This window comes from Macrotis lagotis, chromosome 5 (genome assembly GCF_037893015.1).
Source record: "Macrotis lagotis isolate mMagLag1 chromosome 5, bilby.v1.9.chrom.fasta, whole genome shotgun sequence".
In the NCBI taxonomy this organism is placed as follows: Eukaryota; Metazoa; Chordata; class Mammalia; order Peramelemorphia; family Peramelidae; genus Macrotis; species Macrotis lagotis.
This window is the reverse complement of record NC_133662.1, coordinates 96658312-96679860: the sequence shown is the minus strand read 5'-3', so window position 1 is coordinate 96679860 and position 21549 is coordinate 96658312.

The window sequence follows — 21549 nt, the reverse complement described above, 5'->3', positions numbered from 1 at the left end:
AGTCTGGTTATTTACAGTGATTAATTATCTGTGATCATCTATGTCTGTCTATCTATCTATCTATCTATCTATCTATCTATCTATCTATCTATCTATGTATCTTACTTTCTATGTGTGGAAAAGTTAGCCCTTATCTCTTGGTGGTATTTGCCTTATCATAGTAATCAGTAGTCTTTTCCTATAATGAGTCTAGTGCCCAGAAAAGATAAATGTTAACATTTTTCCAATCACTACCATCTAGGGCATGATACAGGACCCTGATTGCTTCCATGGAGATAATGTTTTGCCATTGCTAGCAGGTTCCCCATTAACAATTTTCCATGTGGTAGCACTACTTAGTTTATGCTCAGACCACTTAGATCCTGCAGCAGATTTAATTAAGGATCTTGTGATGGTTTCATACTTTATTTGAGCTATACAACCTCTCCTTCCAAATTGAAATTTGGTTATGATGCTAAGACTGAAGTTACTTTTGGATCCAGTCCTTGCCAAAGTGTAATTGGCAGGAAACACAGGAAATGAATAAAACAAGAACCTCTGCTCCACTGTTCAGGTAAAGGGCTTAGAATCTTCACCTTTCTATGAATATCCATGTCACTCCAATGGGATCTCAGATTTGCTAGTGGACACGTTTTCCAGAGTCATTGTGTAGTACAGTAGATAAGTTGCTGGATCTGGAGCCAGAGGACCTGAATTCGAATCCTAGATTTGCTACTAACTAGTTGCTGTTATGAATTTCAACTTTCTTGGCTTCGTTTTTCTCACCTGTAAAGTGAGGAAGTTTGGCCAACTGATCTTCAGGTCCTTTCCAAATCTCATTCTATAATCTTATGAACCTATGAACCCACTATATTAGGTAGGTGAGATTAGAAACCTGCAGCAGCAAGGCACGGAGTCCATTTGAATGATTTTGCTCAATACTGATGCATGATGTTATATGTTCATAGGCACCCAACAATACTGGTTGTCGATGAGGATGATGCTCTAGCTATATCTACAGTGGAATTAAATGTAAGAAGGTAAAGATTATTTATTTTATTTAATGAGTGCATCAGTGGAAATAGGACACTGAATATAGAAACTATTACAAAATAAACCCCCAAAAGGAAAGCAAAATAAAACAAAAACAAAAACAAAAACAACAAAGACTTAAGCATATATCTCCTTCTTTACTAGAAAGGAATGCTGTAAATCATCTTACTAAACTCGTATTACTCTTTATACCTAGACCTCTGTGAGGATATGCATATCCTCAAACAACTGGACTTGAATACAATTAGTGTGCTCCACATGACATCATCATTTAATGAGTCGAAGAACTTGTTCAATGAGACATAACTGAAGGACAAAATATTTGTATCACTGTGGAAAATAGATGATGATATAAAACCATTGCAATTGCTGAGCTTATACCAAGGCTAGAACCAGGTATTTGTCCATCCTAGGCAAGCTTTGATTGTTGTACATTCTTGTATGCTACTTTCCACGGAAAGCTTCAGTAGAACTACATGTGACTTTACAGTATCAAGAAATTTTCATGTGTTATGGAGAACTAAAATCATTTGGCAAAATTAAGTTAATACTTATTAAGTGCTGATTGTACTAGTTTCTGGGTTGGTGATGACACAAAAACAAAATAAAAAAACACACTTGAGAGTTTATATTTTACTAGCAGGAAGGAAGGAAATAATACGCCAGGCTCTAAGTTTTTTAAATGGAGAAGAGAGGGAAGAGGAGGGAATAAGCATTTATATAAGGTTTAGTGTTATTATGATATAATTATAATATGATGAAGTTAAATATATATATATTAAATAATATAATTAATAAAATATCCAGGCATTGTGTATTTCTAAATATTATCTTATTTGATCCTTATAAAAACCCTTGAGTTAGGTGTTGTGATTATCCTCATTTTTCAGATGGGGAAACTGAGGCAAAGAAAAGTTAAATAATTTGCTCAGGTTCACACAACTAGTAAGTTCAAAACTCAATTCTTCCTGATGCCTGACCTAGCACTCTATCCACTGTGTCACAAGCTGCTTCATAGGGTAAAACATGTACACAAATAAATACAAAATAATTTGAAGAGGGATGGAGAATAACAATAATGGGAACCAGTAAAGGATACTTGTAGGAGATTTTCACTTGAAATGAACAATGAAGAAAATCAAGGCTTTTAAGAGACAGAGATGAGGAAGGAGGGTATTTCATGGATTTGCAAAAACAGAAGGAAGATGGAGTACTGTACTGAATCATTTTGGCAAGAACATAGAGTTCTTAACAGGGAATAAGGTGAAATAAAGTATAAAAATATGTGCATTGTTTTAAAAATAATTAAAAATTGGCTCTCACTGAAACTCTTTGCATGTTGCTCTGAAGATGAGTACTTATCATTGCAATATGATATGATGGATAGAATTGGGGGAATTTGAGTCAAGAAGACCTGGGTTCAAACTTGTTGATACTTACTATGTGACTTTGAGCAAGTCACTTAACTTTTTGAATCTCAGTTTCTTCATCTTTAAAATGATGATGATAATAACATTTTCCTCACAATGGTTTAAAACTCAAATAGCATTGCATATGGAATGTGTTTTGCAAACCTTCAAGTATTAGGTGTAAGATGTTTTTATTGTTATTGTTGGTCCTGGTTCTAATATATTTTGAGTTAGTGACTATGACATCTATACATTACATTTTTTGTTCTCTAAGAGTCACCAAAACCTAGGTCTTCTTAACTTTTTTTTTCTTCCAAGACATCTATGTATTTGAGTTATAAAAATTCAGATCAAGTTGTCAGAATACTCAATGAGAGACAAAGAAACCCTGGTCTTGCTTCAAAGAAAATTTGTCCTGAATTTACACAAAGTGACTTAGAACTTTTGCACTGAGTTCGGCGATCTTGGAGGAGGTTGGTAACGCCTTGGCCGTAGTTTCCAAAGGGCACCTCGCTAAGGCTTTCTGAGCCAGAAATAGAAAAGGAAAGCGGTGAGTTAGAAAAACAGAGCGGGCGGGCTCCGGGCCGGCCGAGCGCAGTCTCCCCGCCGCGTCTCCGGCTCTGGCCAGCAGGGGGCAGTGTGACACAGGTGTTGCTCCCGAAGCCATCGCTTCGCGCAGTTCCTGGGAGCATCTCACCCAGGACAGATTCACTACCTGGGTGCATCAGACCTGCCACTCAAGCCGCTGCCTTAAATGATATTAACACAAAGGCAACCACTCAGCTCTTTTAAACTGTGTCTTAACTGCAGATAAAAGCAATGAAACATAGCATTTCTTCCTCCCTGCCGGGGGAGACTGTCCTTGGGCAGGCTCACAGGCATCCTCTTTGGATCCACTGGATCTTTCCACCTGCTTCCCAATGCACCCTACCCCAAAACCCAGCAAGAAAAACCAACAACGACAAGAAACACACACACGGCTCTTCCATGGCCATGGAGTTTGTCCAAATAAAGCATTTCTCTGATGCTCTGGTAATGGTAGAGGCTGGATGGTTTCCACCCTTCCCCACCTCCAATTTCTTTCCCTTCCTCACACTATCATTTCAAAACATTTTTTCCAACCCCCGACACGCTCCCTTCCCCATCTCCACATAAAAACAAACACACTTAAGGAGAAAAATTGAATTCTGCTATGTCAGACTGAAAAGAGAAGCCTAGATTTGATCGTGTCCACTTTTCTAGTCCCAGAAAATGTAACGGATTATATAAATCTTCATCCCTGAAGGCTATGGGGATGAGTTTTTATTCCCTACCACCAAGCCATACCTAGTAAAGTAATGTCCCAGCAACTCTCTAAAGCCTCTGTAACTACCCTTTGCTTTGGGGGCTGGAGAATGCCTCAGGATTGCTGTGGTTGTTTGGGTGGTAGCCTTAGAGAGCTTGAGAATTTAACTTTTAAACTGGGCAAAGGGTGAGACAATTACCATATAAGTTTGAATATAGGATTCACTACTCCCCCACAAATCTGGCATGTACAAAATCTAACTGCAGCCGATAATCACACATATTGTAGAATGTCTGGGAAGAAGAGAATGATGAAAGTAACAAAGAGAGCAGTAATGATAAAAATGAATAAAACATCTTTATTCGAATGAAAAGAAATATATATTCAAATCTTCCCAGCCAATGTATGCTTGCTATATTGGATGCTTTGCAGTATATTCTCTATTTTCTCTCTCTCTCTCTCTCTCTGTCTCTCTCTATATGTGTAAAAATGTATATATGTATACATATATGTATATATACCCATATATTCCTTTCAAAGAGATCTCATGGAGGGGAGGCATTCTCCTATATTCAGAATAATATGGTGTCTAGATAGCAAGTTTTAAAATGTTATTCTTAAGGAAGATGAGAGATGGGTTTTTTTTTTTTGGACTTGAGTTATCTAGCTAGACTGTCTTCAATATAAATTAATTTATAGGATAAGTAATTCATTATGTATAACATTATGTAGGAGATTCAGAGAGGGAATAATGACTCTTACCCTCAAGGAGTTCTGAATCTAGCAAAGAAGATATTTTGACCTAATTAAACTTATATTTATAATACCATTTTAAGGTTTATGAAGTCCTTTCCTAAAAAAAAAAAACTTACAGTTTATAGTTCAGGTATTTGCATCTTACAGAGAGGAAGCCTGAGAAGATAAATGATTTGCCCAGAGTCCTCTTCTAGTAGGAATCAAGAATCTAGATTTGAATGCAAGTCTCTTGACTCTAAGGCAGAAGTTGTTCTTGAAATTAAACCACCTTTAGTACATAATATCAGTAAATAAAGTTCATGATATTTTAATACAAAGAATCAAGAAAAATTCCTATAAATAAACATGCTATAGGAATTCAATAAAGGAGAATTCGCTGTTGGTGAGTATTTTGGGGAATTAGGGAAGAATTCATCGAGGATTGACATTTGAGTGGGGCTTCAAATGATTTCCATGGATAAAGATGTTGGGAGAGGTTCAGTAAAAAAAAAACCTAAGCATTTTGAAGAGGAAACCCTCTTTCAACCAGTGATATTACAGTTTTCATTCTGAGAACAAACAAGTTGCTTTTGGAATTTTCTTATATTTATAGGTAATAAATTCTAGATAGTTCAGCATCACCATTATTGAAAATAACAGAAATTAACATATCTGCATCACCTAAAAGTTAATAAGAATTTGTCTCCACACTTTTGCCTCTGTAAGGTAAGGATTGGAAAGTTAGGAAGGAATTGGGAAGAGTTGGTTAATGCTATTTTATACATACATATATGTATATATAATTTTTAAACTTGAAAAGATGTGTGACTAAATAAAGAATTCAAGTATTCTTATTATAAAACCTACTTTAGACTCTACATTTTTTCTCTTTGAGGGAAATAAAAAAAAGATTTCCCCCCTAAAAGTTATTGGTAATGCCATTACTTAATACCTAATTCAATATTGTTTTTTCTTTCCTACTATTATACCTTTAAAAAAGCATATAATTTGGTAGTATTTATGAGGCAAAGTTTTATTATATAAAAATGAGAGTATCTATTATGCAAAATAAAGTTTATGCCTGTTTCTAAAGAAATGCTGAAGTTAAAGTATAATCATGACATGGATTTTTTTGTTTTGCTACAGTTTTGCAGTGCTTTCCTTTACTCATTGTTTAAATAGGGAAAGTGACCTTAATATTTGTTAATAATGTTTTGAGGAGGATTAAAAGGGTAATATTTATGAAATTTTAGAATCTCAGAGTTGGAATGGTTCACAGGGGACATGAGGCCTACCCAAATCTTGAAATCTTTTTAACATCACTACCAAAAGTAATCTTAAAATTAAAACACACACACACACACACACACACACACACACACACACACACACACACACACACACACAAAGACAAAGACACACAGACACACACAAACAAATGCTTTATAAACTTTAAAGTTCCCTTTAGATGTGGGCTATTATTAGACATAAATATGGAGACTAGAAATGTGATTTCATTGTTTTAGGGAACTCCAAAGTGAGGAAATTTACTCTTGCCAATGCAGGTTACAATGTATGTGCCTTCTCTATAACTTCTGGCCTTAGAGAGTTATCCAGAATACTGAGATGTTAAATGACTTTCTCACACAGTCAGTGAGAGAAATGGAAATTAAATATAGGAATTTCTGCTTTCAAGGAAAATTCTCCACCATAGTATACCACTCAGTATTCTATTCCTCCTCCTTATCACCATCATTGATTATTGTTATTTAGTTTTTGCTTGAAAATCTCTTGTGATGGAGAACTCACTAATCAACTCCTGAAGCAAGCTCATCCATTCTACTTTTGGGTAACTCTAATCTTTTGAAAGGTTTTCCTTATTTTTTTTATTTTTATTTTTTTATTTTTGCAAGGCAATGGGGTTAAGTGGCTTTCCCAAGGCCACACGGCTAGGTAATTATTAAGCGTCTGAGGTCTGATTTGAACTCAGGTACTCCTGACTCCAAGGTCAGTGCTCTATCCACTGCGTCACCTAGCTGCCCCTGGTTTTCCTTATTTTAAACTGAAATCTACTTCCATGTGAGTTTTCTGCATTGCTCCTAGTTCTGTTTTCTAGGACCTAGAAGACAAATCATGATTCCCATCCCCCACCCTCTCTGCATTTCCTTTCTTGTGGCTAATCAAATTAATTTTAATCAACCAAACTTCATATGGTATGGTATGGTCACACTTCTCTCACTTTCTCTAGATATATTTCAGTTGTCAATGTCCCTTTTAAAATGAGTTGCCTGTAAGAAGGTGTAGTTCTCCATATGTAGGTTGACCAGAGCAAAGTATACCTGTTGATCTGGATATTATTCTTTTAAAAATATACCCTGTAATTACATTAACTAGTTAGTTTGCTATTTTATACTACAGATTCAGAATGAGATTGTAATTCACCAAAATATCTAGATTTTTAAAAAATAGCTTTCTTTTAGTCATGTGTCTGCCATTCTGTACCTGTGTAATTAATTTTTTAAATGCAATTGAAGGACTTTGCATTTATTTCTGTTTGTTAGCTTCTTCATAATTGTAGCCTATCAAGATGTTTTTGCATACCAATTTGGTCACCCATTTATATTACTATCTTTTTTTTATGTGATCTGAAACATCAACAAATATGCTATTGGTGTCACTAAATCTTTAACATTAAAAAAAGCCCCACCAAACCTAAGACAAAGGACAGAGCCTGGAGCACTTAACTAGAGAAATCTTTCATGAAGGAAATCAAGTCATTTACAGAACCTAGTTTCATCAATGAGTCAATCAACTCAGAACTTCCTAACTATACTTTTATCTAGTTCACACCTCTCTATCTTGTCTATATCATTATATATTATATGGAATATTAAAGGAAAACTAATATTTCTAGTGAGGGGGGCTGCTCATTTTAGTGACCACCTGGTTCTCAACTTTCACCTGGGGGCTCAAGAGACTATAATATGCTCAGTGGGAACACCCCAGTAGAATCATCTTGGCAGATGGATTAAATTAGGTAGAGAGTAATAAATTGGTCTCAAACCCATTGATGAGTTGGGGGATGTTTATCCCAAGCAGAATGGGTAGATGAGTACAATTTGTTATAATGGCCATGAAGGCAACTGCTTAGAGCTTGGTTAGACATCAAAGGTGTCAAGGTCATCTACTATATCCCAAACTGTCACCAGTCATCTTGACTTTTGTCTTGCCACTGAACTTTATTGACTGTGAAAAAGAGAGTAATTCTAATGATTTTGTGCAGCTCTGCTTCATTTAAATTCAATTCAAGAATGAGTCACGATATTACTCTGAGATGTCCCTGGTCCTCTTTAAAAATGAACAACTAACAATATTATGAAAGACTTAGATTTTTTATGACTTCCATAACACTCTTCCAGTCTACTTGTTCAGTAGTCTGAATTCCTTGAGTGAAAACTGAAATAGGGGTCCAATAAAGTGGATAGCTTAAGAAGCAAATCAAAGTATTTTGCATATGAATACATGAAAAAATGAGCTTTCCTTTATTAGTGGCTTGTTCCCTATCATTAGGTATCTTTATAAAGTCATGACTTGGCTAGAAACTGGGTTAGATGTCTTCTGAGGTTATGTGTTATTATATGTTAATTTAAAATTATTTTCACTATTAGTTTTTTGAGGGTTAGGAATTGTAATTTCATCCCTATCCCTTTGATTCCATCAGTATAGGGAACTCTCAGTAAGGAAAATTCTTACACTGAAAAAGATTAACATCTTCAATTAACTTAAAGAGAGTTTTCTGGGGGCTCCAAGAGATTGAGTGATTTTTCCATATTCACAGTACTAGTATAAATCAAAGGCAAAGTTTGAACTAAAGTTTCCTATGTTCATGTATAGTTCTCTCTTTGCTACATCTTGCTACCTCTTTTTTTTTTCTTTTATTCTATGATCAAATTCTGGAAAAGCATTGAATGAGATGAGATAAAGATATACAGAAAATCAGGAAACAAAAGAAATGGAGAACTTGTTGATATTTCTAGGTTCAGAAGCTTTGAAACCTCCAAAAGGAGAGGCTAGAGAGGACAATGCAGGACAATGAGGCCCAGGGGAGGAATTTTTGGAAGTCATAAAATCAAAGAGCTTTTTTTGTTTGTTTGTTTAAATGGAGAAAGCTAAAAGGAAGGGCTTGAAAACCTTAGCCACTGAAATTTCTAGGAAGGATTGGAAAGGCTACTGAACACAAGGAAAAGAATTCTTTCTGGATGGGGAAATCCATAGATAAGTGTCTGGAGAAAAGAGTGGGAGAAGGATTCTAGAGAATGACTGAGAAGTCTTGCTTAAGTGAATTTACTAGTATGGAACATCATCTAGTAGGCAGGATTTGCGCTGGTTGTCCTTTGTGGGAACAAATTCTGAAAAAAAAAGGAGTTCATTAAAGAATATGAGGGCACTATGAAAGATCTAGAATTAAGTCTTTCAATGTGTATGAGAAGAATCAAGTTTCACTTTTGACTTTTCTTTAATTTTGACAGTCTAGAGAAAGAGAAATCTAAGGGGTTTTTTTAGATTTTTTTCCAAGGCAATGGGGTTAAGTGGCTTGCCCAAGGCCACATGGCTAGGTAAATATTAAGTGTTTGAGGTTGAATTTGAACCCAGGTATTACTGACTCCAAGGCTGGTGCTCTATCCACTGCACCACCTAGCCGCCCAAAATCTATGTTTTTAGGCAGGCAACTAGAAGGGGAAAAATAACTTAGAACAGAAGAAGTAATTCTCATTTTGGGTGTCCAATAAGCCAAACCTTCTTGACCCACTGGTGGAAGAAGAGTGAGAGGCATAGGAATCCAACTCTAAACTGAAAGGAGTTCCCCATGGCACCCCAAATGTATGCATAAGCAGTAGAAATATCATTAAGAGATTGACTCTGGCATGATGTTCTTTAGTTAGCTACCTCTGACCCTGTTAACTGCCCATTCTTTCCTCTGGGTAAGCTTTAAGGGTCGGCTGTAGTGCCTCTCCCTCTCAGGCACCCCTTAACAAAAGAGGATGACTTCCCAGGCTGCTATGCAACAGTCAGCTGCTGGAAGCCCTGTCTGGAGTATTCCTCCTATGTTCATTTGCATTCTGATTTCTGCAATTTAACTGAAGGCACAGGTTGTCCCTGCCAAGTATCTCCTGCCTATCAAGGGATCCTAGGTAGGACTGCCCAGAGCAGCCTGACTTATGAGGAGGACTGCCACAGTAACACAACTAGTGCATCCCTAAACATTTAGTAATAAAAAATCTGTTGTTCTTTGGTCGCCAGGATTTAACAAGCCTAATCCCTAGGAGAGGTGATAAAAATTCATTAATCTAATTAAATACTTCTTATTGCCAAAGTGACTTTGTAGAGTAGCTTTGCTGAAGGAGAAGTGCAAAGTAAAATGGAATCCCAGCAGAGAAGCGAACGTTAGACTTGAGCAAGCTGGTACATGCTTCATTAAACTCATAATTATCCTTTGGTTCTAAGTAGCTGATAATATTTAATGAGTATCCAAGATAATTTAAAGAAAATGTTTACTAATGAGGTACAAACATTGCCATGGAACACTGATACCTAGGGTCCCATAACCGTGTATCTTCCTGCTGGATCTTGTCTTCTGGTTATTGTGGAAAGATAGGAGCTACTTTGGGTGTGAATTTGAACCCACCAAAAATCACTTTATGGCAAAAATGCCTTACAGAAGACCAGAAACCTCCATGATTTAGGATTAGGGGTCATGAATATAAGAATTTCAGATTTTTTTCAATAATAGGGTTGAAAGATTTATTTGAATATTTACTAAGTATCTACTATATTTCAGGGCAGTGGGGCAGTGCAGCAGATAGAGTTCCAGGCCTGGAGCCAGAAAGACTTATCTTCTACCTGGTATTGGACTCTAGCTTTGTGATCCGTAGTAAGTCATGTAACCTGATTTGCCTCAGTTTCCTCATTTGTAAAATGAGCTGGAGAAGGAAAGAACAAACTTTTCCTGTATATTTGTCAAAAAACTCACGAAGAGTTGAATATAATTGAATGATTGAACAATACTAAATTCCATTCACTTGCTTCAGTGCTTAGGGCTCCAATCTTGGAGTCAGAAAGACTAAACTGAAATTCCTGTCTTCTGATATTTGCAAGCTGTGTGACCCTAGGCCAATTACTTAACCTCTGCTGCTTTGCTTTCTAATATGTAAAATGGAGATACTAAATAGTACCTACCTCCCAGGGTTGCTGGAAGGATTAAATGGAATAATACATATGTAAAGTGCTTTTTTTCCCCAAAGACACAAAAATGGTCTTCCCTTGGTTCAAATAAAATATCTCATGTTTTAATTTAAACCTATTACTTACTTTGTAGCTCAGATGTGAAGAGCACAATTTGTGGGCAGCTAGGTGGTGCTGCAAATTGAGTGTTGAGTCTGAAGTCAGGAAGATTCATTTCCATGAGTTCAAATCTGGTCTCAGACACTTCCAAACTGTGTGACCCTGAAGAAATCATTTAGTTTGGTTTGCCTCAGTTTCCTCTTCTGTAAAATGAACTTGGAAAAGGAAATTACAAACTTCTCAAGTATCTTTATCAAGAAAACCCCAGATGGGATCATGAAGAGTCAGACATAACTGAATATGACTTCACTTTGTGAAGTGTTGCATAAATGTTTGCTATTTTGATACAAAGACAAAAAAAATGAAGTCTCCCTACTTTGGGGTGGGGTGGAAGAAACTATGTAAATACAAAATGTATCCAAAACATGTATAACAAAATAAATCCAGAGTCATTTTGATCAAGGTGGGGGGCATCAAGAAAGGTCTTTTGTAGAAGGTGACACTTGAGCTGAGCCTTTAATGCCGGATAGAAATACAAGAAGCAAAAGTGAGGAAGAAGAACATTTCAGGAGCAAGGAAATCATTCTATATGTGGGGAAAATGAAATTTTTGATAATAAGTAATAATAGCTAACATTTATAAAATAAATATTGTGGTCTCAAAGCCAGGAAGACTTGTGTTCAAGATCTGCCTTTAATAAACTGAAGTCACTTTACTCTGCATCATAGGTAATTCTCTAAAACTCATAAGTTGTAATTAAGGTGCTGCCTTACATTGATAGAAATGATTTCCTCAGGTGGAAGTTCCCTATATCAATGAAATCTAAGCTTTATCCCTTTGGAGAACCCTTTTAAGGTTTACCAAACACTGAATATTTCTCATTTATTTTTTACCAAAACTTCCAAGATTAGTGTTGCTATTCCTATTTTTGTAGATCTAAAAATTGATACTCAAAGAGATTAAGAGATTCTCTCAAGGTCCCACACTAACTAGTATCAATATGGGATTTGAACCCATGTCCTTCAGACTCCTGTCTCTTTTCTCCATCATATTGCCTTAATGTAGTTGATATCTCAATAACTGGTATTATCTGGATACCCAGGTTTACAAGAGCTTTCCTTATTTATTTTTCTTACTGTAATCCTAGTTTTTAAGGGTTTTTTTTAAATGAAAGAGGGTTAGACCTAGAAATCCAATCTAAAATTACTTGATGTTCAGGGTGGGAGCTAATTTTTTAGGCAGCCAACACACTTTTGAAGTTTGTTCTTTGTCATAGTTCTTTGGGGGCTTTAAAATCTTTCACAAGTTGCCTATAGCCCAGTAGGGTGCAGACCAATGTGTTCTAGTAAGTAGGTGATAATAAACCACAATTCACATCTTGCTGGCATTTGAAAACCAAAGAGAAAGATGGAGATAAAGAAATGAAAAGGATTGATGAAAGACAGTGATTTCCCCCCAAACCCCCCCTTCTTCCTTAACGGCGGCAAGGCTGTGAGTTGAAGAGACAGTTATGATAGCTCAAGGATCCTATGAACTTTGCTTAATTTTCTTGTCCATTTGCTTCAGGGAAAAAAATAGGACACTGAAAGATAGTGAACATTTTTCATTCTCTCACACTGCTGAGCAATGGCAGAAGGTACTGTGTTGAGGGGCAAATGCAGGCAGGGATGAGTGAGGCTGAGTTCAGGCAAGACTGAGGACTTGATAGGTAGAAGTCAGAGCATAATTTCATAAGCAGGAGTTCAAGATGGGGACTGGGATGGGACAGGTAGAATGGATCTCAGAGCAGGCAGACTTAGGGGAGTTCCCTCCCTTCTTTCCCCTTCTTTTCCTTTCCCTTTCCATGCTAATATATGCCAGACACTGTGATGGAAATTTTGGATACAAAGATAAAGATGGAATACTGCTTGCCTTCACAGAGCTTTCATTCTCACTCAAAAGTTGAATGTTTTTCTATACAAGTTGTGCCCAGAGAGTTCTACTGTCATATAGCTTTTGGTAGCTCCAATCCACAAGAATTAGGTTGATGCTGGGGAAATTGTAGGTGAGATCTCCAAGATCTGGTTCATTTGAGGACTTCAGGCATTGAGATGGATTACTGAAGACCTCATGGGAGTCAATGCAATAGACATTTAATAAATGGCTAACACGTGCTGGCAATCAGAATCCAGGCAGAAAATAGAGTTTCTCTATAGAGGACAAGGGCTTTGCCTACTTTGCAATATCTAAAGAGTTTTATTATGATAAATTATTCTTTATATCTGAGGAGTTTCAAAATGGGTAATGGATATAAATTAAAGCATGAAATTATTTTATTTAGAGAAAGGGAAGAACTTTTTTTTCTTAGAAAGAATAAGAAACTGGAATGTTTCTTAAGAGGTTGGTGGTGTCATCAGTCTCTGGGAATGTTCATGATTAGACTATAGAGAACCATTTATCCTGACTAATTTAGACATTTGATCTGTACTAGTCTGTTTATAGAGCATCCTCAGGCTTGCCAAATAATTAAGAAATCAATAGATATATCAGATTGATACATTTATGGAATGTCTGCAAATTCAAGACACTTTTTCAAGTTCAGCATTAGGAGAACTACAAGGAAATAGAAACAATCCCTGCTCTCAAGAAGTTTAGCATTTAGTTGAGGATAAAAGATCAATGGCTTAGTTGTTGTTGTTCTTTGTTCTCAAAGAGGACTAAGACCTTGGGAAGGAGATGTCATGATTTGCAAGTGAAATTCATTTAAATAAGGGTGGACTGTGCAGTCACCAGCTTCACTCTTCTCTGGAGCCATCTAGGTCGAGTGACAAGCTATAGATCAGAATGACTGGAAATGGCCCTAGCTCTTTTTAAAGCTAAGGTCTTTCCCAGTCTGAGGCAAAGCCCATTCAGAGATTAAGACTAGGTAAATATGAGGCAAAGAATGGCCTATTTTACCTAGTCAAAAAATAATAAAGTAACTTGGGAGGGGAAGATTCTCAACGTTTCTGGCCAAAACAGAAACAATAGCCATTTACTCTGACTGAGCCATCAGAATCTAAATGTCAAAGTGAGACTTGGGCTGGAAGCTATTGTTGCCCAATCAATGAGAGTCAGGGTGAATTGGGTTTTAAGGCATGGTCCATGAAAAACTTCATAGGGTTATCTTCTAGTCATCCTGATCTATATCTTGCCACCGGACCCAGATGGCTCCTCCCTGACTTAAATCCAATTCACTTGCAAGTTATGACATCTCCTTCATAATTTCCTTCACTACTACTATTAGTCCTTTGGTACTGAAGAGGACCACACAAACTAACCAAATGATTGGAATCCTTCTTAGGAACTTCAAAGTTCTTGTTTGAATATTTGCTACTACTACCAAGATCCCTTCAAGAATGAAGGACAAGCAACAACCTGTGAGTATTATTAGTTGCCTCACTGTGTACCCAACTATCAATATCCAGGTGAGCAGTTTAACTCCTTCCTTCCTCCATCTCTTCTTTTCTTCCTCCTTTCCTCCCTCCCTCCCTCCTCCTCTTTCTTCCTTCTTCCTCCCTCCCTCTCTTATCCTTCCTCTCCTCCCTCCCTCTCAGCCTCCCTTCCTTCCTGCCTTCCAACCTCCCTCCCTCCCTCCTTCTCTCCCTTCCTTCCTTCCTTTTCTCTTCCTCTTTTCTCTTTCTCCACATAGGGAATCATACCCATACTTGCAGGTGCTCTGATCAAAGGAATATAAATTTTGATCACTGAAACTTAGCAAGATATCTTAGGGTTTACTGGCTAGATTTATTTATTTATTTTTAGGAACTATGCTCAGAAGGTAGAAAAAAAGGAAATAAAGATATATTATGCAGCTGACATGTACCAGGCAATGTGCTAAGCACTACAAATATAATCTCATTTAATTCTCATAACAAATCTGGGAAGTAGATTGTCTTCATTTAACAGCTTAGGAAACTGAGGTTAAGTGACTTACTCAGGATCATACAGCTAGTAAGTGTGAATCAAACAGCTAGTAAGAGGCTGACTTTGAATTCAGATCTTGAATCTAGCTTCATCACTTACCTAGATGTAAGCACTATTGGTTCTTTTTTTTTAATTTATTTTTAAATTTTTATTTTTTTAATTTATTTTTATTAAAGATATTTCCCCCCCAATCTTGCTTCCCTCCCCCCACCCCCCAACAGAAAGCACTCTGTCAGTCTTTGCTTTGTTTCCATGTTGTACCTTGATCCAAATTGGGTGTGATGAGAGAAATCATATCCTTAAAGAGAAGTCTAAGAGGTAACAAGATCAGACAATAAGATATCTGTTTTTTTCTAAATTAAAGGGAATAGTCCTTACACTTTGTTCAAACTCCACAGCTCCTTATCTGGATACAGATGGTACTCTCCTTTGCAGACAGCCCAAAATTGTTCCCGATTGTTGCACTGATGGAATGAGTGAGTCCTTCAAGGTTGAACATCACTCCCATGTTGCTGTTAGGGTGTACAGTGTTTTTCTGGTTCTGTGCACTATTGGTTCTTAAAGGAAGAGATAACTATTAACTGGAGTAGACTGGGAAGGTTACAAAGAAGAGAAGAGATATAAGTTGAGTCTTGAAGTATGGAGATACTTTGGGCAATGATGGAGAAGGAAAGCATTTCATCTGGGGCAAGTGGCGTGAGCAAAACTGTGAAAGAAGGTCAGCTCAAGACTTATTTTAGAAGGTGGTAAAATATAAATGGAAAGGCAGGGTGACCAACCTACAGGCAGGGTGATCAACCTAAAAAGGCTGGTTTTGGAGTTAGGGAGACCTGGGCTGAGTCTCATCTTGGTCATATTATATCACGGGAAAGTCACTAAACATTCGGTATCCTCAGGTAATACTGTAGGACTAAATGCTTGCATCATTGGAGAAAGGTTTCATATCAGGATTTTCCTACACTGAGGAAATCATAGGTCAAGAACCCCTCTCTTCACCTCACTCCCTAAAGCAGACAATTTAATTGGAGCAAAGGGTCCAGGACAATGAGGAGCTAGATATAAATGATAGCTTTTCCAATTCAAGCCATTAACTCATTTTTCCTGAGTTTTTAACCTTCTTCTTCCATGTCTCCTCCTGTTCATCAACCACTCTAATTTAGATAGTGTGCCCAACAGGCATGTCTAATTCTGCACTGTGGATGGCCCCTAGCATATTGTTGACACTCAATAACTGCCATTAATCATTTATGTAATTGGTGGGAGGAAACTAATTGGCATACAGTTCCCCAGGGTGGAGGGTAGAGATTTTGGCCAAGTTCTTCATGCCAAATCCCTGTTCTTAATACAAAGCCTCACAGGAGAACCATGGAGAAACTCCTGTTTCAGGATCCCTGGCCCTGGGAAACTGCTTCCCCCCTCTTCCCATCTCAAACTGGATGACTTGTGGGCCTGGGACCCATACCTCCCAGGGGTTCTGGAAAGGGACCTATTGTTTTAGCCCCTTGAGTCATGTTCTTCTCCTGAAATTAAAGTTATTGATTCAAATCTATATTTGTCTGGATTTTATCTGCCACTCTTCAAACCCCTACCCACAAAGGGAGACCAGGTGAATAATAGTTGGAAATTAGGTTATATAGGTTGCAATGTCTTAGCTTCTTTTGACTCATGTGTGGCTACGTAGTAGATAGAAAAAAAATTTCATGGCATGCCTAAAAGATATTTTATTCCAGATACATACATGTACACACTTCTATATAAGTCATACAATACACATATAATATGGTAATACCATTTACATATCTATGCATACCTATTTACATATAAACACATACACATACACAGAATATATATGTATATATCTATATCTATATCTATATATATATACATATTGTCTTATAACCAGGCATCATCTAAGATGACTCCTTATTCACAAGCTTTCCAACTGGGATGGTTGAATGCAGGAAAAGTATAATTTTAACAGCTGCCTTGCCTGCATCTGAGAATGGCTCTGCAGATGTGTTACCTATTGTATGGCACAAAAGGTGCCAGCATAGTAAGCAGTCATCAATACAGAGGAAGAAGACCGTCTGTTCACTTTCTGAAAATATAAGCACATGATAACGACTTGAATGCTTCATCTTGTAGACACAGCAAGATTCATAAAACTGTCTTTGAGTCCTTTTAGAGTGGAGTCTTTTTTTCCCTCTCTTGAACATTCCTTCAAAATCTAGCAGGCATTTTACAATTGAGTAGATAGGCTGATTCTTTTAAAACTCCTTTGAAGGGCATAGTAAATGGAAATGGTTGAGTTAACTTCAGAGGGGAAGAGAATGGAATCTCTGTTTTATGTTAAAATGAAATGATATCTGGTTAGCTTTATTTTTTAAAATTTTCTGCCTTTATTATTTCCCCCCCTCTATTTTACAGGTGACACTGAAATAAGGCATTTGCAAAATTAAATCCAGGCTGTTAAGTAATGCAGAAGGATTATTGAAACCTATTAGAAGTCTTTCTACTCCCAACACTCTCCTTTTGATTTTCCTCACTCTCACATCTCTGCCCATAACCCTCCTTCCCTAGTCTCATGGTCAGTAATTTGGAAAAGTGAGATAGAAAATTACAAAATTGCAGAAATGAAAGCTGGATAGACTTGTCCAACACATGTTAAAAAGGAATTTCCACTATAACATACCCGACAGGTGATTATCTAGCCTCTGCTTAGAGACCCCCAAATGAGCACAAACTCACCATATCTTGAGGCAACCCCATTGTATCTGAGAAATTCCAATGATTAGAACAATCAAGGCAAAAGTTGTCTTTCCCCCAATTTCTAGGCATTTGTCCTAGTTCTACACTCTAGGGATGGGACAGCTAGAAGTGCAGTGGGTGGAGTGCCAGCAGGATATGAGTTCAAATATGGTCACAGACATTTACTAGCTGTGTGACCTTGGACAAGTCATTTGACCTTGATTTCTTTGCATCTAGGGCCATCTCCCATCATTCGGATTTATATCAGGCCACAGCACCCAGGTAGCTCCAGAAGAGAAAGTGAGACTGGTGACTTAGCACAACACCCTTTCATTCACTCAAATCTAATTCATGTGCATGTCATGACATCATCTCCCTGATGTCACCATCTTCAAGGAAAAAAAGGACAAAGATCATCATTACCCTCTGGGGTCAAACAGAACAAGTCCAATCTTCCTTACAGCCTCCTTTTCAATACTTGAAGAAGTTGACTAGCTATTATAAAGACTAGAGTCCCATTCTGACTCTGGTTGATTGTGCAATCCAGACAACTTTGCTTTGGTCTTAATTATTCAAACATTTCAAATTTCAACCAAATTTTTCTAGTAAAAACTTGTTTTTATTATAGACAAAGAGTTAGAAGAGAGCTTAGGGTCAGAGGTTTAATTCAATCATCTCATTTTTTTTCTGATGAGCAAATAGAGAGGTTGGGCTCACAGAACCAGTGACAGAACAAGGATTTAGGTCCAGGAGCATTTCTCTCCCTTCTAGCAATCAAAACTTAACTGCTGAATATCCCTTTCTTTCAAGTCTCTCCCTACTTTTTCTAGGGTTACAATTAGCTGACCTGAGCCAGCTTATTTTGTGTTAATGGGTGATACTAAGGGAAGACTGCCCTTATACCCTTCTTCTGCTCTGGTAGTATATGTATATTGTAACAAGGCACTTAAGTGTAGTGACTCTAATTATAAAATTTACCAGTTCTAGCTACACTACTCCTATATTTATGTTCTTTAAGATATTTATATTCTTAAAACTGTCATCATCCTAGCTCCAAAAGCTTTAGTAACACAAAATGCCCTTGGGATAAAATGCATAATCCTCAAACTGACTCCAACCTTTTTTCCAGATTTACAAAAATAAGTAAGGAAATAATAAAAGAATACTAACCTACTTTGATGACCTGGCTGGAAAGCAGAAGTACCACATGATTAGAGAAAGACAAATGTTGTCCAGATCTTTTTTTTAAAGAAGGGAGTAATCTCTGAAAAGTATAGACCAATGAACCTGACTTTGATTCCTAGAAAAATTCTAGAATGGATCATTAAAAAGATATTGGTGAACATTTAGAAAAATAAATGGTGTTTTTTTTGAAAAAGAATAAGTTATGTCAGACTAACGTTATTTATTTTTTTGAAAGGAATATTAAACTAGTAGGTGAGAATGATATGGATGTTACTAAATTTTTACCAAGGTTTTTGATCCAGTATCTAATACTATTTTTGTGGAGAAAGTGGAGAGATGTGGATTAGATACTCAACTGTATTAGAACTGATTAGATGGTGGTAATTAGTGGTTCAGTGTCAGTGTGGTAGAAGATCTTCAGTGGTATATACTCTTGTGGTCTACTCTTGGCTCTGTGCTATCTAACTTTTCTATCAGTGACTGTCATACATGTTATCCTTATCAAATTTTCAGGCAATACAAACCTGGGAGGAATAGTAAAATGCTGGTTATTCTTCTCCATTTCCTTGGTAATGCAGAGACATAATTTTTCCACCAACTAATTCTTCCCAGTAATGGAAAGCAGTTCAGAGATCTCTAGCATCACTTTCACAGAGTTCTAAAATTACTTTTCTGATCCCCATGAGAAAGTTATAGCTTCTTTCTGAAATCCAATCTTTTACTCTTTTACTTGTCCCAGTTCAGAAATGTATTCTCATCTTGAGGAACATTATTCCACCTTATGATGAGTAAACAAACCTTATCTCTTCTAGTTGAACCATAAAGTACATTTGTTCAATAATCATAAAATATTTCAGAGATTCAGAGTTCCTCAGTTATTATCTTAAAAGTTCTTCAAGATGTCATATGCTAATTAACAACTAAAACACACAACCTTGAGGAATGCTTTTCCATTGTTTCCATTGTTTCACTGGTGGCATCTGGGGGTCCAGTGGATAGAATCTTTAGACAGATTTCCCTGTCTTTCCAGTGTTTCACTGGTGGCACAATGGAAAGAACACTGGGTCTGGAGTCAGGAAGGCTTGGGTTCAAACCCAATCACTGATGCTTACTGGCTATGTGATCTTGGGCAAATCACAATCTCTATTTGCCTTGATTTCCTCAGCTGTAAAATGAGGCTAATAAGTACTAGTACCCTAGTACTCCTAATGTTGTGGTGAGGTGCAAATGAGATAATGATTGTAAAGTACTTCACCCAGTATCTGGCACATAGCAAGTGTAAACATTAGTCATTATTTTAGACCTCAACCTATGAAAGTTTCAGTGCAGGGGTGGGGGTGGCACAAGACTTCCTTCTCTGAAGGATGACTTTAGGACCAGGACTCTATCCACAGTACCACCTAGCTGTCCACATGTGATATACCTTTTCATATTATGTGAGCTCAGTATCAGTTTCTTGAGTGCAATGACTATTTCTTTTTTGTCTTTTTATCCACAGCACCTAACAGAGGACCTTACTCATAGCAATGAGGATTCAAATGTTTGTGAACTGAATTGAACTCCATTGATTAAACCTTAATCCAATTGTTGAAAGAAATCGAAGAAATAGCAGATAGATAGATAGATAGGACTTAATATACTTTTAGGAGAAGAATGCTTCTATGCCTATATTTGTATATGTGTGACTATGAATTTGTATTCAACAATGCATATATTTAGAGTGTTCCTCAAACTCAGTGTAATTTTAAGATATTAAAGCTTAAGTATTAACTTTTGGGACATTTGTATAGCAGTTGTTATAGGATCAGATGAATTGAGATTATTTTGGTCAAGACGTGGAGGAAGTTCCAAGGATTTAGGATGATAGGATCAAAGGATTTGGGAGCTAAGAGGGATCTTAGGAATCCCTCTAACACCCTTATTTCATAGATAATAATTAGAAAAGCTAGAATTTATATCACACTTCAAGGTTTACAAAGGATTTTACAAGTATTATTTCATTCAATCCTCACAATGTATCTGTCAGAGAAGTGCTTTTATTATCTCCATTTTATAGATAAGGAAACTGAGGCAGATAGCAGTGAAAAGTGATTTGACCAGGGTCATATAGATACTAAATATCTGAGACTAGATTTCAATTCAGATCTTCTTAACTCCAAATCTAGCATTCTGGGTAACAAAACTGTTCACTTTCCCACAACCTCTCTTATACTCAACCCCTCCTCTCTGCTTCTGGATGCATAAGAATTATATGTTTTATTTGAGAGTTATTGTAGTATATTGAAAAGAAAAATGGCTGAGTTGAAAATAGATTTACTGGGGTCAAATCAGGTACTTTGCTTTCATTAATTCTTCCATACGATATTCTAGCAGAATTATTTTGTAGAGAGTATTACTTAATTACTACTGGATTTTGACTTCATTGGCTGATGACTCTACTATATTATAAGCTCTATGAGGACAATGATCATATTTTATGTAAATTTTTCATCCTCACTATCATCTAAAGCACAGAGAGTCATATATTAATATATGTTTGTTGAATTGAAATTTTGTTTGGGTTGAAGCGAAATAAATTACTTAAGGAGTTGACTAAAGTATAAATGACTAGTCCAAACTCACAGTAAGCAAAAGGAGGTTGAATGTGTCCCCTCTTCCATTCCTTTAGCTCTGTCTGGAGTTCAGTGACCCATAGATATCACATTGCCATTGTTGACTTTCTTGATATGACTTCCAACTTTTTGATTAATTTATTCTTTGATAGTATGCAACCCAATGAAAGAATCCATTAATATCTTTCTTACCCTTTCTGTTTTTACTGATAAATACATGGGCAGAATTTTCAGGTGCAGGCTGTCATTTCATCTA